General features: G+C 53.5%; 1 long non-coding RNA gene across 1 annotated transcript; it reads right to left on the bottom strand.

The window, feature by feature from the left end:
* Window positions 1-2,185: 2,185 nt before the first annotated feature.
* On the bottom strand, window positions 2,186-2,599 carry LOC138481578 (uncharacterized). Its single transcript, XR_011274278.1, has 2 exons — window positions 2,516-2,599; window positions 2,186-2,368 (listed from the first exon to the last, which is right to left on the bottom strand). It is a non-coding gene; the product is annotated as an uncharacterized lncRNA (long non-coding RNA).
* Window positions 2,600-12,780: the final 10,181 nt, after the last annotated feature.

The raw sequence follows: 12,780 nt of genomic DNA, 5'->3' as shown, positions 1-12,780 counted from the left end.
GAGTGGGGGCCTGCTGGCCGGTGCCCCTCAGTGCTGGGGGGTGGGGGTACAAGGGGACATGAGTGGGACATGACTGGGGGCCTGCTGGCAGGTGCCCTGCACTGCTGGGGTGTGGGTGTGCAAGGGGACATGAGTGAGGGCCTGCTGGCAGGTGCCCCTAGGTGCTGGGGGGAGGGGGTGCAAGGGGACATGAGTGGGGGCCTGCTGGCAGGTGCCCTGCACTGCTGGGGGTGGGTGTGCAAGGGGACATGAGTGGGACATGAGTGGGGGCCTGCTGGCAGGTGCCCTGCACTGCTGGGGGTGGGGGTGCAAGGGGACATGAGTGGGACATGAGTGGGGGCCTGATGGCAGGTGCCCTGCACTGCTGGGGGGTGGGGGTGCAAGGGGACATGAGTGGGGGCCTGCTGGCTGGTACCCTGCACTTCTGGGGGTGTGGGTGCAAGGGGACATGAGTGGGGGTCTGTTGGCAGGTGCCCCTCAGTGCTGGGGGGTGGGGGTGCAAGGGGACATGAGTGGGGGCCTGCTGGCAGGTGCCCCTCAGTGCTGGGGGGTGGGGGTGCAAGGGGACATGAGTGCGACATGGTTGGGGGCCTGCTGGCAGGTGCCCCTCTGTGCTGGGGCATGGGGGTGCAAGGGGACATGAGTGGGGGCCTGCTGGCAGGTGCCCTGCACTGCTGGGGGGTAGGGGTGCAAGGGGACATGAGTGGGGGACTGCTGGCAGGTGCCCCTCGGTGCTGGGGGTGGGGGTGCAAGGGGACATGAGTGGGACATGGTTGGTGGCCTGCTGGCAGGTGTCCCTCAGTGCTGGGGCGTGGGGTGCAAGGGGACATGAGTGGGGGCCTGCTGGCAGGTGCCCTGCACTGCTGGGGTGTGGGGGTCCAAGGGGACATGAGTGGGGGCCTGTTCGCAGGTGCCCTGCACTGCTGGGGGGTGGGGATGCAAGGGGACATTAGTGGGGCATGAGTGGGGGCCTGCTGGCAGGTGCCCCTCAGTGCTGGGGGTGGGGGTGCAAGGGGACATGCATGGGGGCCTGCTGGCAGGTGCCCTGCACTGCTGGGGGGTGGGGGTGCAAGGGGACATGAGTGGGGGCCTGTTGGCAGGTGCCCCTCAGTGCTGGGGGGTGAGGGTGCAAGGGGACATGAGTGGGACATGAGTGGGGGCCTGCTGGCAGGTGCCCTGCACTGCTGGGTGGTGGGGGTGCAAGGGGACATGAGTGGGGGCTTGTTGGCAGGTGCCCTTCAGTGCTGGGGGGTGGGTGTGCAAGGGGACATGAGTGGGGGCCTGCTGGCATGTGCCCCTCAGTGCTGGGGGGTGGGGGTACAAGGGGACATGAGTGGGACATGACTGGGGGCCTGCTGGCAGGTGCCCTGCACTGCTGGGGTGTGGTGGTGCAAGGGGACATGAGTGGGACATGAGTGGGGGTCTGCTGGCAGGTGCCCTGCACTGCTGGGGGGTCGGGGTGCAAGGGGACATGAGTGGGACATGAGTGGGGGCCTGCTGGCAGGTGCCCTGCACTGCCGGGGGGGTGGGGTGCAAGGGGACATGAGTGGGACATGAGTGGGGGCCTGCTGGCAGGTGCCCTGCACTGCTGGGGGTGGGGTGCAAGGGGACATGAGTGGGGGCCTGCTGGCTGGTACCCTGCACTGCTGGGGGGTAGGGGTGCAAGGGGACATGAGTGGGGGTCTGTTGGCAGGTGCCCCTCAGTGCTGGAGGGTGGGGGTGCAAGGGGACATGAGTGGGGGCCTGCTGGCAGGTGCCCCTCAGTGCTGGGGGGTGGGGGTGCAAGGGGACATGAGTGGGACATGGTTGGGGGCCTGCTGGCAGGTGCCCCTCAGTGCTGGGGTGTGGGGGTGCAAGGGGACATGAGTGGGGGCCTGCTGGCAGGTGCCCTGCACTGCTGGGGGGTGGGGGTGCAAGGGTACATGAGTGGGACATGAGTGGGGGACTGCTGGCAGGTGCCCCTCAGTGCTGGGGGTGGGGGTGCAAGGGGACATGAGTAGAGGCCTGCTGGCAGGTGCCTGTTAAGCAGAAACCTGTGCAGTTCCCTCTGGGACCACTGCAAAAGATTTAATTTTTTTTTTTTTTTTTTTTTTTTTGTGACTTGTGAAACAATTTTATTCAAGTTAACTCTTCGTAAACTTCAACACCCAAGACGCCCGAGGTACAGGTATGAAGAAAACGAAAATACATTCGCAATGTAACATTTATTTAATTCGTACAAAAACATCCTGCCAAAAAGTGAAAAAAATACAGTATGTACAAAACCAGTCCCTTTGGGAGAAATTAGAAACACTGTTCAGGATGTGCTTTCCACTGCTGCCACATCTGTATCCATTGGCGTCTGTTCCACTGGAGTTTCCTTCTGTGCCTGTAAATATTAACCAAACAAGCTCATTGGCAGGAATCTTATCAGCACACATGAAATGATGAAGTAGTGAGGTTAATGGTGGTTAGAAGTGAGGTGTCTAGATCAGCCATTTAGTGCCAAGTGATGCTGTGATCTGCAAGTGCCCACCTCTTCCTTGTCTGCGTCACCATTGCTGGTGGTGTGCACAGCAACCCCTCCACCATTCACAATTGCTTCCTGCTTTGCCTTTTTCAGCAACCAGCACCCAGAGGCCATCGCACAGTTCACAGAATCCATTGGGGTCATTGAGAAGAGGCTGACGGTACTAGCAGAACAGGTTGAGAAAGCAGGAGGGGAATCCAGTCCAGAGGATAAGAAGGAAATCGAGGAGCTCAAAGGACTGCTTCCTGACATTAAACTAAAGATTGAGGACTCAAAAGAAGCGCAGAGAACTGGGGTTGTTGCAGAAGTGGCTCTCAAGCAAACTCTGGCTGGAACATCTACATCCCCATTTGCACAAGGCAATGGCAGCGTTTCTTCATCCTCCGCTCCACAATTCCAGTAAGAAAGTCTGCTGAAGGAACAGCCTCTGCTACATCAAACTGTGCTTCAGATATTTCCCATTTAATCCGGAAAAAGAGGAAGCCTGATGAGGAGAGCCCACGCAAGGACAATGAAACTGCAAAAGATTTAAGACTACAGGTGTTTGGCAGTAAACCCACTTGGTAGCAGTCTGTACCACACAGATTCACTTGGTAGCTGTGGCTGAGCAGTCAGACTTCCCTCAAGAAAAGTTAGGCCGTTTGTGGAGTATACAAGATAGGGCAATTTACACACTAGAACAAGCAGACACTGATCAGAACTTGGGTGTAAAGATATATAATTATTTATTTAAAAACACATCTATGGAAAACACACTGGCACTAATATGGCAAACACTTCAATCACAGTTACTATAAGTATATATCAATCCCATAACAATATGTCGAAATGTCTAGGTTCAACGGCACCACTTATTTGCAGACAGAGGTGAGTGCTTTAACCTAGATGGCACTCTAGTATTTGTTAGAAAGGGAGAGAAAAAGGCAGGGTATGAAACCAACTCAGTACCAACACTTTTACAAAACAAATGCAAGGCGAGCAAGGTAGGGTCGACTGTAAATCACAAAGTTCAGAGGCCAGGCCCACTCGGAGAGAGGCAAGGCTGTATGTCCCAAAAAGTATCACAGTGGAAATGCACTTCAAGTCTTTGTAGCAAAATGTCACAGAAAGGTTGGACCAGTTTTACAACAAACGTTTAAGAAGGTCTGGAGGCGACCCAATGGAAAGGTAAGGATTTAAGACACCTCACGCTAACCGTCACAAGGAAGCCAGGCGGACACAGTACCTTGTAAGTGAAGAGCCAGCTCCGGCGGGGGCAGTTGTTTCTGGTGGTGGATGCAAGTCGTGGCTTTGCCAGAAGATGAGAGGATCTCGTTGTCGAAGAAAAGTTGAAGATCGTTGCACCACCAGGGAAGAGACCAGCCGCGGAGTGCTCAGTCACAAGGCACCACCTTTTGGTCGCGGTACAGTGGTCAGTGGCTATCCGGTTGCCGGGGTGCTCAGCACGGGCAATTCGACCACTGGACTTCCTGGAAGCGAAGAAAAAGCAAGAGACCGGTTGTTCCCACCAGTCAAGGGAAGAAGACTCTCCAGCAGGGAGATCTCTGTCGTTGGGAAGTGGTGAGTCGGTTCAGCAGGGCTCCACCGGAGGTGTCGTCGTTGCAGGTCAGCTCAGCTTTAACCTCGTCGGATTCTTAGGTCCTGTGGCAACGTCTGAAGTCCCAGTCCCAAAAGCCCTGCTTTTATGCAGAAAACCCCCATTCATTCAGCCTAGCTGTCAATCAAACATGCTAAGTGGTGAGCGGGGCGGCTCACCACTTGGCCCAATCACACAAGGGTGCGACTTGAGTTGGCAAGGCAACTCAATCCAGGGTGCCTAAACCCCCTTCCACACCCCCTGTGGTACCCAGACAGAATGGACCCACTCTGGAGGGCTTCTGTGCAGAAGCCCGCCAAAAGTGGAACAAAGGGCTCAACCTTTGGTTTCGGAGTTACAGAGGCGAACACATACGCCATTTTGAAAACCGAGTTCTGGCAGAAAATACCAACTGGTGGATTCATTTAAGACAAATAAACCGGTGGTATGTTAATGCAAGGGGACATGAGTTGGGGGCCTGCTGGCAGGTGCCCTGCACTGCTGGGGGGTGGGTGTGCAAGGGGACATGAGTGGGACATGAGTGGGGGCCTGCTGGCAGGTGCCCTGCACTGCTGGGGGTGGGGGTGCAAGGGGACATGAGTGGGACATGAGTGGGGGCCTGCTGGCAGGTGCCCTGCACTGCTGGGGGGTGGGGGTGCAAGCGGACATGATTGGCGGCCTGCTGGCTGGTACCCTGCACTGCTGGGGGTGGGGGTGCAAGGGGACATGAGTGGGGGTCTATTGGCAGGTGCCCCTCAGTGCTGGGGGGTGGAGGTGCAAGGGGACATGAGTGGGGGCCTGCTGGCAGGTGCCCCTCAGTGCTGGGGGGTAGGGGTGCAAGGGGACATGAGTGCGACATGGTTGGGGGCCTGCTGGCAGGTGCCCCTCTGTTCTGGGGCATGGGGGTGCAAGGGGATATGAGTGGGGGCCTGCTGGCAGGTGCCCTGCACTGCTGGGGGGTAGGGGTGCAAGGGGACATGAGTGGGACATGAGTGGGGGCCTGCTGGCAGGTGCCCTGCACTGCTGGGGTATGGGGGTGCAAGGGGACATGAGTGAGGGCCTGCTGGCTGGTGCCCTGCACTGCTGGGGGGTGGGGGTGCAAGGGGACATGAGTGGGGGTCTGTTGGCAGATGCCCCTCAGTGCTGGGGGGTGGGGATACAAGGGGACATGAGTGGGCAACTGCTGGCAGGTGCCCCTCGGTGCTGGGGGTGGGGGTGCAAGGGGACATGAGTGGGACATGGTTGGTGGCCTGCTGGCAGGTGCCCCTCAGTGCTGGGGGTGGGGGTGCAAGGGGACATGCGTGGGGGCCTGCTGGCAGGTGCCCTGCACTGCTGGGTGGTGTGGGTGCAAGGGGACATGAGTGGGGGCCTGTTGGCAGGTGCCCTTCAGTGCTGGGGGGTGGGTGTGCAAGGGGACATGAGTGGGGGCCTGTTGGCAGGTGCCCCTCAGTGCTGGGGGGTGAGGGTGCAAGGGGACATGAGTGGGACATGAGTGGGGGCCTGCTGGCAGGTGCCCTGCACTGCTGGGTGGTGTGGGTGCAAGGGGACATGAGTGGGGGCCTGTTGGCAGGTGCCCTTCAGTGCTGGGGGGTGGGTGTGCAAGGGGACATGAGTGGGGGCCTGCTGGCAGGTGCCCCTCAGTGCTGGGGGGTGGGGGTACAAGGGGACATGAGTGGGACATGACTGGGGGCCTGCTGGCAGGTGCCCTGCACTGCTGGGGTGTGGGGGTTCAAGGGGACATGAGTGGGACATGAGTGGGGGTCTGCTGGCAGGTGCCCTGCACTGCTGGGGGGTCGGGGTGCAAGGGGACATGAGTGGGACATGAGTGGGGGCCTGCTGGCAGGTGCCCTGCACTGCCGGGGGTGGGGTGCAAGGGGACATGAGTGGGACATGAGTGGGGGCCTGCTGGCAGGTGCCCTGCACTGCTGGGGGTGCAAGGGGACATGAGTGGGGGCCTGCTGGCTGGTACCCTGCACTGCTGGGGGGTAGGGGTGCAAGGGGACATGAGTGGGGGTCTGTTGGCAGGTGCCCCTCAGTGCTGGGGGGTGGGGGTGCAAGGGGACATGAGTGGGGGCCTGCTGGCAGGTGCCCCTCAGTGCTGGGGGGTGGGGGTGCAAGGGGACATGAGTGGGACATGGTTGGGGGCCTGCTGGCAGGTGCCCCTCAGTGCTGGGGTGTGGGGGTGCAAGGGGACATGAGTGGGGGCCTGCTGGCAGGTACCCTGCACTGCTGGGGGGTGGGGGTGCAAGGGTACATGAGTGGGACATGAGTGGGGGACTGCTGGCAGGTGCCCCTCAGTGCTGGGGGTGGGGGTGCAAGGGGACATGAGTGGGGGCCTGCTGGCAGGTGCCTGTTAAGCAGAAACCTGTGCAGTTCCCTCTGGGACCACTGCAAAAGATTTAAGACTACAGGTGTTTGGCAGTAAACCCACTTGGTAGCAGTCTGTACCACACAGATTCACTTGGTAGCTGTGGCTGAGCAGTCAGACTTCCCTCAAAAAAAGTTAGGCCGTTTGTGGAGTATACAAGATAGGGCAATTTACACAGTAGAACAAGCAGACACTGATCAGAACTTGGGTGTAAAGATATATAATTATTTATTTATAAACACATCTATGGAAAACACACTGGCACTAATATGGCAAACAACTTCAATCACGGTTACTATAAGTATATATCAATCCCATAAAAATATGTCGAAAAGTCTAGGTTCAACGGGACCACTTATTTGCAGACAGAGGTGAATGCTTTAACCTAGATGGCACTCTAGTATTTGTAGAAAGGGAGAGAAAAAGGCAGGGTATGAAACCAACTCAGTACCAACATTTTTACAAAACAAATGCAAGGCAAGCAAGGCAGGGTCAACTGTAAATCACAAAGTTCAGAGGCCAGGCCCACTCGGAGAGAGGCAAGGCTGTATGTCCCAAAAAGTATCACAGTGGAAATGCACTTCAAGTCTTTGTAGCAAAATGTCACAGAAAGGTTGGACCAGTTTTAGAACAAACGTTTAAGAAGGTCTGGAGGCGACCCAATGGAAAGGTAAGGATTTAAGACACCTCACGCTAACCGTCACAAGGAAGCCAGGCGGACACAGTACCTTGTAAGTGAAGAGCCAGCTCCGGCGGGGGCAGTTGTTTCTGGTGGTGGATGCAAGTCGTGGCTTTGCCAGAAGATGAGAGGATCTCGTTGTCGAAGAAAAGTTGAAGATCGTTGCACCACCAGGGAAGAGACCAGCCGCGGAGTGCTCAGTCACAAGGCACCACCTTTTGGTCGCGGTACAGTGGTCAGTGGCTATCCGGTTGCCGGGGTGCTCAGCACGGGCAATTCGACCACTGGACGTCCTGGAAGCGAAGAAAAAGCAAGAGACCGGTTGTTCCCACCAGTCAAGGGAAGAAGACTCTCCAGCAGGGAGATCTCTGTCGTTGGGAAGTGGTGAGTCGGTGCAGCAGGGCTCCACCGGAGGTGTCGTCGTTGCAGGTCAGCTCAGCTTTAACCTCGTCGGATTCTTAGGTCCTGTGGCGACGTCTGAAGTCCCAGTCCCAAAAGCCCTGCTTTTATGCAGATAACCCCCATTCATTCAGCCTAGCTGTCAATCAAACATGCTAAGTGGTGAGCGGGGCGGCTCACCACTTGGCCCAATCACACAAGAGTGCGACTTGAGATGGCAAGGCAACTCAATCCAGGGTGCCTAAACCCCCTTCCACACCCCCTGTGGTACCCGGACAGAATGGCACCACTCTGGAGGGCTTCTGTGCAGAAGCCCGCCAAAAGTGGAACAAAGGGCTCAACCTTTGGTTTCGGAGTTTCAGAGGCGAACACATACGCCATTTTGAAAACCGAGTTCTGGCAGAAAATACCAACCGGTGGATTCATTTAAGACAAATAAACCGGTGGTATGTTAGAGACTAATGTGAAAAAAGTATTAGCCTCCAACAATGGGAAGAATCCCATAGGAATATATTTGCGGTCAAATTTAAAAAGTAGGATCCACTGCCACCAGCCAAAACTCGACAAGAGGGACGGGACAGTGCCCCCTCGAACAACAGACCCAGGGGTAATCGAACTACCCCTACCAGTTTGTCCACAATAGGGTGGTTTGTACTAGTTCTGTTAGTAAATTTAGGTCTAGTAAAGCCAATGGTGACTTTACATGCCCTGGGAGACAGTAGTCAGTCCCAGGGTATGGAGTCTATGGTGGGGATCCTCTAGGACACCCCAGTGTTACGGCACGGAGGGTGCGGTGTAACACACATAGCAAAACACATGAGGCCCTATGGAGTAAAAGACCCCATAGCCCATAGAACACATTGACATTCAAAGAAATCTACCACAAATCATGTCCAAGAGTGGGAGGAAAAGAGTCTCACTCTTGGCAGGATGAAAAAAACAAACTCCAGAAATCCAGCAAAGCTGCTGGGGGACTCACTAGGTTAGGAGTTAGGAAATTCAGCCTAAACAGAGAATTCTTCCTAACACTCGCCCCCCCCCAGACTAAGGGACAGGAGGATTTAATCCACTCCTGGATGAATCTAATACCTCTAGTCGATGACATACATCCTATAGAGACCATCAGCATTTTGGTGGTGACACCCTGACCTGTGCTCAATGGTGAAATCAAACCCTTGCAGGCAGATTGACCATCTCAGTAGTTTTGGGTTTTCCCCTTTCATTTGCATTAACCATCTCAAGGGTTGGTGGTCAGTCTGAATGACAAAAATAGAACCATACAAGTATGGCCTAAACTTCTTCAGAGCCCACACGATAGCAAAGCACTCTCTTTCGATTGTTGCCCACCTTGTTTCAGGATCCTTCAGCTTGCGGCTGATGAAGCAAATGGGGTGCTCCCTACCTTTCCCATCCAGTTGACTGAGTACTGCACCTATTCCTACATTTGACGCATCTGTCTGCACAATGAAAGTTTGGTGGTAATCAGGAGCTCTGAGTACTGGGGCTTGGCAAAGAGCCTTTTTCAGGTTTTCAAAGGCCTGATTGCACTCCTCGTTCCATCTAACCTTTTTAGGAAATTTTGGAGAGGAGATGACATTCAGAGGAGAAGCTATGGTCCCATAGTTCTCAATGAAATTCCTGTAATACCCGGTGAGACCTAAGAAGGCTCTCACCTGGGTCTGATTAGTAGGTGTTGTCCAATTTAGCACAGCTTCAATCTTACTGAGCAAAGGCCTTATTTCTCCACCCCCTACCTCATGTCCAAGATAGACTACCTTACTCTGTCGAATTTGGCATTTTCTCGCCTTGATGGTCAGATTGGCTCGTCCAAGAGCCTGCAAACCATCTCTTAGGTGGGTAACATGTTCTTCCCAGGAATTGCTGAACACTGCTATGTCATCCAAGTATGCCATGCAGAAGCCCTCCATCCCATTCAGAACCTGGTTTACCATCCGTTGAAATGTAGCAGGTGCATTTTTCAATCCAAAAGGCATTACCTTAAACTGGTATAAGCCAACTGGGGTAGAAAATGCAGTTTTCTCCTTGGCATGGTCTGTCAGGGCTATTTGCCAATAGCCTGACGTCAAGTCAAATGTGCTGAGGAACTTGGCTGAACCAAGTCTATCCACCAACTCATCTGTTCTTGGCAAAGGGTGGGCATCAGTCTTGGTGACTGCATTAAGAGCTCTATAGTCCACGCAGAATCTAAGTTCTTTAGATCCTGTCTTTGGTACTAACACAACTGGGCTAGACCATGGACTAGTAGAGGGCTCTATTACCCCGAGATCAAGCATCTTGCTGACCTAACCTTTGATGTTGGTTTGTACATTTTCTGACATTCTGTATCCTCTGCTTTTGACTGGCAGACAGTCACCAGTGAGTATGTCATGCTGGCCCCAAGGGGTCAAGCCTGGTGAAAGTGAGAACAGAGAGGCAAACTGATTCAACATAGATTTGCACTCTTCTTGTTGCTCAGGTGTCAGATTTGATGAGAGATTTACTCCTTCAATTTTATCGTCTAAAGGTAAGCCTCTGAGGAGATCAGTAAGAGCTTCACTCTCTTCTTCTTCCTCTGATGATGCTAGAAGCATCGCTCCTACATCAGGTCTCGAGACATACGCTTTGAGTCGGTTGGTAAGACTGTCGGATCCTCCTTGGGATTGCCCAAGTCAACCAGATAGTTGACCTCTCAGAGTTTACCCACAACTCTGAAGGGTCCCATCCATTTGTCTTGCAAGGCTTTCTGCCTTGTTGGGATCATAACGAGAACTAGCTGGTCTTGAGTGAACTCAACCATGTTAGCCTTTTGATCATGCCAGTGCTTGACCAAAGCTTGTCCAGCTTTCAAGTTATCGCTTGCTTCTGCCATCATGTGTGACATTCTCCTCCTGAGACCTATCACGTAGTCAGTCACTCTGACTGTCTTGGGGGAAGGAGCACTCTCCAACCCCTCCTTAATCAGGGCCAATGGACCTCTGACGGGATGACCATAGAGAAGCTCAAAGGGAGAATAACCTACTCCCTCCTGAGGGACTTCTCTATAAGCAAAGAGAAGGCATGGCAGTAGAAGGTCCCACTTCCATTTAAGGGGTTCCTCTAAAGCACCTATCATGCTCTTCATGGTTCGGTTGAACCTTTCTACCAACCCATTGGTTTGTGGGTGGTAAGCTGTTGAGAACTTGTAAGTAACTCCACAGGTTTTCCACATGGCTTTCATGTAGTGGGACATAAAGTTTGACCCCCTGTCAGAGATTACTTCCTTAGGAAACCCGACCCTGGTAAAAATACCAAGGAGGGCCTTAGCCACAGCCGGAGCTGTAACAGTCCTCATAGGAATTGCCTCAGGATACCTAGTAGCATGGTCTACTACAACAAGTATAAACCTGTTGCCTGAGGAGGTTGGAGGATCAAAGGGACCAACAATGTCAATCCCTACTCTCTCAAATGGGACTCCCACAACAGGGAGAGGCACTAAAGGTGCCAGATTTTTGGAGCCAACCTTACCAGAGGTCTGGCAGGTGTGGCAGCTCCTGCAGTGTTTTTCTACTTCGGCCCCCATCTTTGGCCAATAAAAGTAGAGAGAGAGCCTTTCCTTAGTCTTCTTGAAACTCAAGTGACCAGCCAAAGGAATCTCGTGGGCTAACTGCAAGAACTGTTGTCTGTTCTCTTGGGGTACTACAAGTCGTTTGTAGTCTCCAGGTTCAGACTCGGTCGGTTCACTGTAGAAGAGGCCATCTTCCTAGTGCAACCTGTATTTCCCAGGCTCTTGCCCTTCAGCCTGAGCTTCTGCCTGGTGGCGAAGACCTTCCATAGTTGGACATTCTCTCTGTCCCTTACTGAAGTCCGCCCTGTTGGGTCCACCTTTTGCCAGTAAAGACTGCAGCTCAGGATGGTCAACAGGATCCAGATCTCCAATGAGTTCCTGGCCTTCCATTAGCTCTTCCTCAGAGTCTAATTCTACCACACAGGGTTGTACCACCCTCTCAGCCTCAGCTGGAGAGGGAGTTGCTTGTGTAACTTTGGACAACCGAGGGGAAGTCCTTGTTGGCTGCACTGGAATGCTGGCTGCTGTTTCGGTATAGAAGTTTTAGGTTTCCCTTTCGCTTCTGATTTCTTTGAGGCAGCAGCTGACAATTCCAGTGGAGCAGGGGTGATATCCTTCTTCATCATCTCCTGGGGAGTACCTCTCATGGTTCTCGCCCTTGCAGGTCTGGTTAGCTCCTGTAACCGTTTACTAGGAGGTCTGGAGTATGAGACACAACTCCGAGAGTTTTTAAATCGTTACCCAGCAGTACTCATCCTGGTACCTCAATCTGTGTGCTGACAGGTATCTTCACAGTCATGTCATTACACTGGATGAGAACTGGTAAATGGGGAAGCATCTGCACAGGCCCTCCAGCTAACTTGGTGAGGCGTTTGGGTGCCTTAGCAACATCATCAGCATGAAACAAATATTTATTCACCACAGTTATGCTGGCCCCAGTGTCCCTAATGGCAGGAGTCTCCTGACCATTCACCTGGACAATGTCCTTATAATACTCTTTAGTATTATCTGGGATAGAATTATAGACTTCTAAATTCTGTTGTTCCCACAAACCCAGAGACACTAAAGAAACACTGGCTGAGACTCCAATGGGTTCATCAGCCAGCAGTAGAAAGTTTCCACTTGCCATTTGGACTTCCTCCTCTGGAGCGAAGGCTAAGGAGACAAGCTGGACCCCTGAAGGTTTACCCTTGCATCATGGTCAGTAGAGCCACAAACAAAGCATTTACCAAATGCTTTCTGGAATGGTGGTTTGTTCTGGCATCCCTCTGGTTTGGCACCAGAAGGTACACTATTCTGCAGCGGTTTTCCTTGTGGATTACCCTTATGGTTTTGTTTGGGGCCCTCTTTGTAATTTGAGTTATTAGAATTCTCTTTTGAGTCTTTTTTAGGCTGTTTTCCCTCATCCTTTTTCTGAGTTGCCCCAGAATCCTTAGGAGTAGCCCTGTTGGCAACCCGTAAGTCAGCAGCCTTAGCTAGCTTCCTGGAATCCAATTCCTTCGAATCAGCCAAGTGCTGTCTGAGCTCAGGAGAACAGGCATCAGAAATAGACTCCAACATAAAAAGATTCTTCATGCCCTCATAAGTGTTCACTTTGTAACCCTTAATCCATCCCTCTAAGTTTTTCAACCCTTCACTCACCCAGGTAGCCCAAGGGGTACCATCATGCTTTTTGAGGATTCTAAACCTCTTAAGATACTGGGAA

The sequence above is a fragment of the Ambystoma mexicanum genome, chromosome 5p (genome assembly GCF_040938575.1).
Source record: "Ambystoma mexicanum isolate Mex_15411 chromosome 5p, UKY_AmexF1_1, whole genome shotgun sequence".
In the NCBI taxonomy this organism is placed as follows: domain Eukaryota; kingdom Metazoa; phylum Chordata; class Amphibia; order Caudata; family Ambystomatidae; genus Ambystoma; species Ambystoma mexicanum.
The sequence above is the reverse complement of the archived record's forward strand: the minus strand, read 5'-3'. Positions and strand labels throughout refer to the sequence as shown.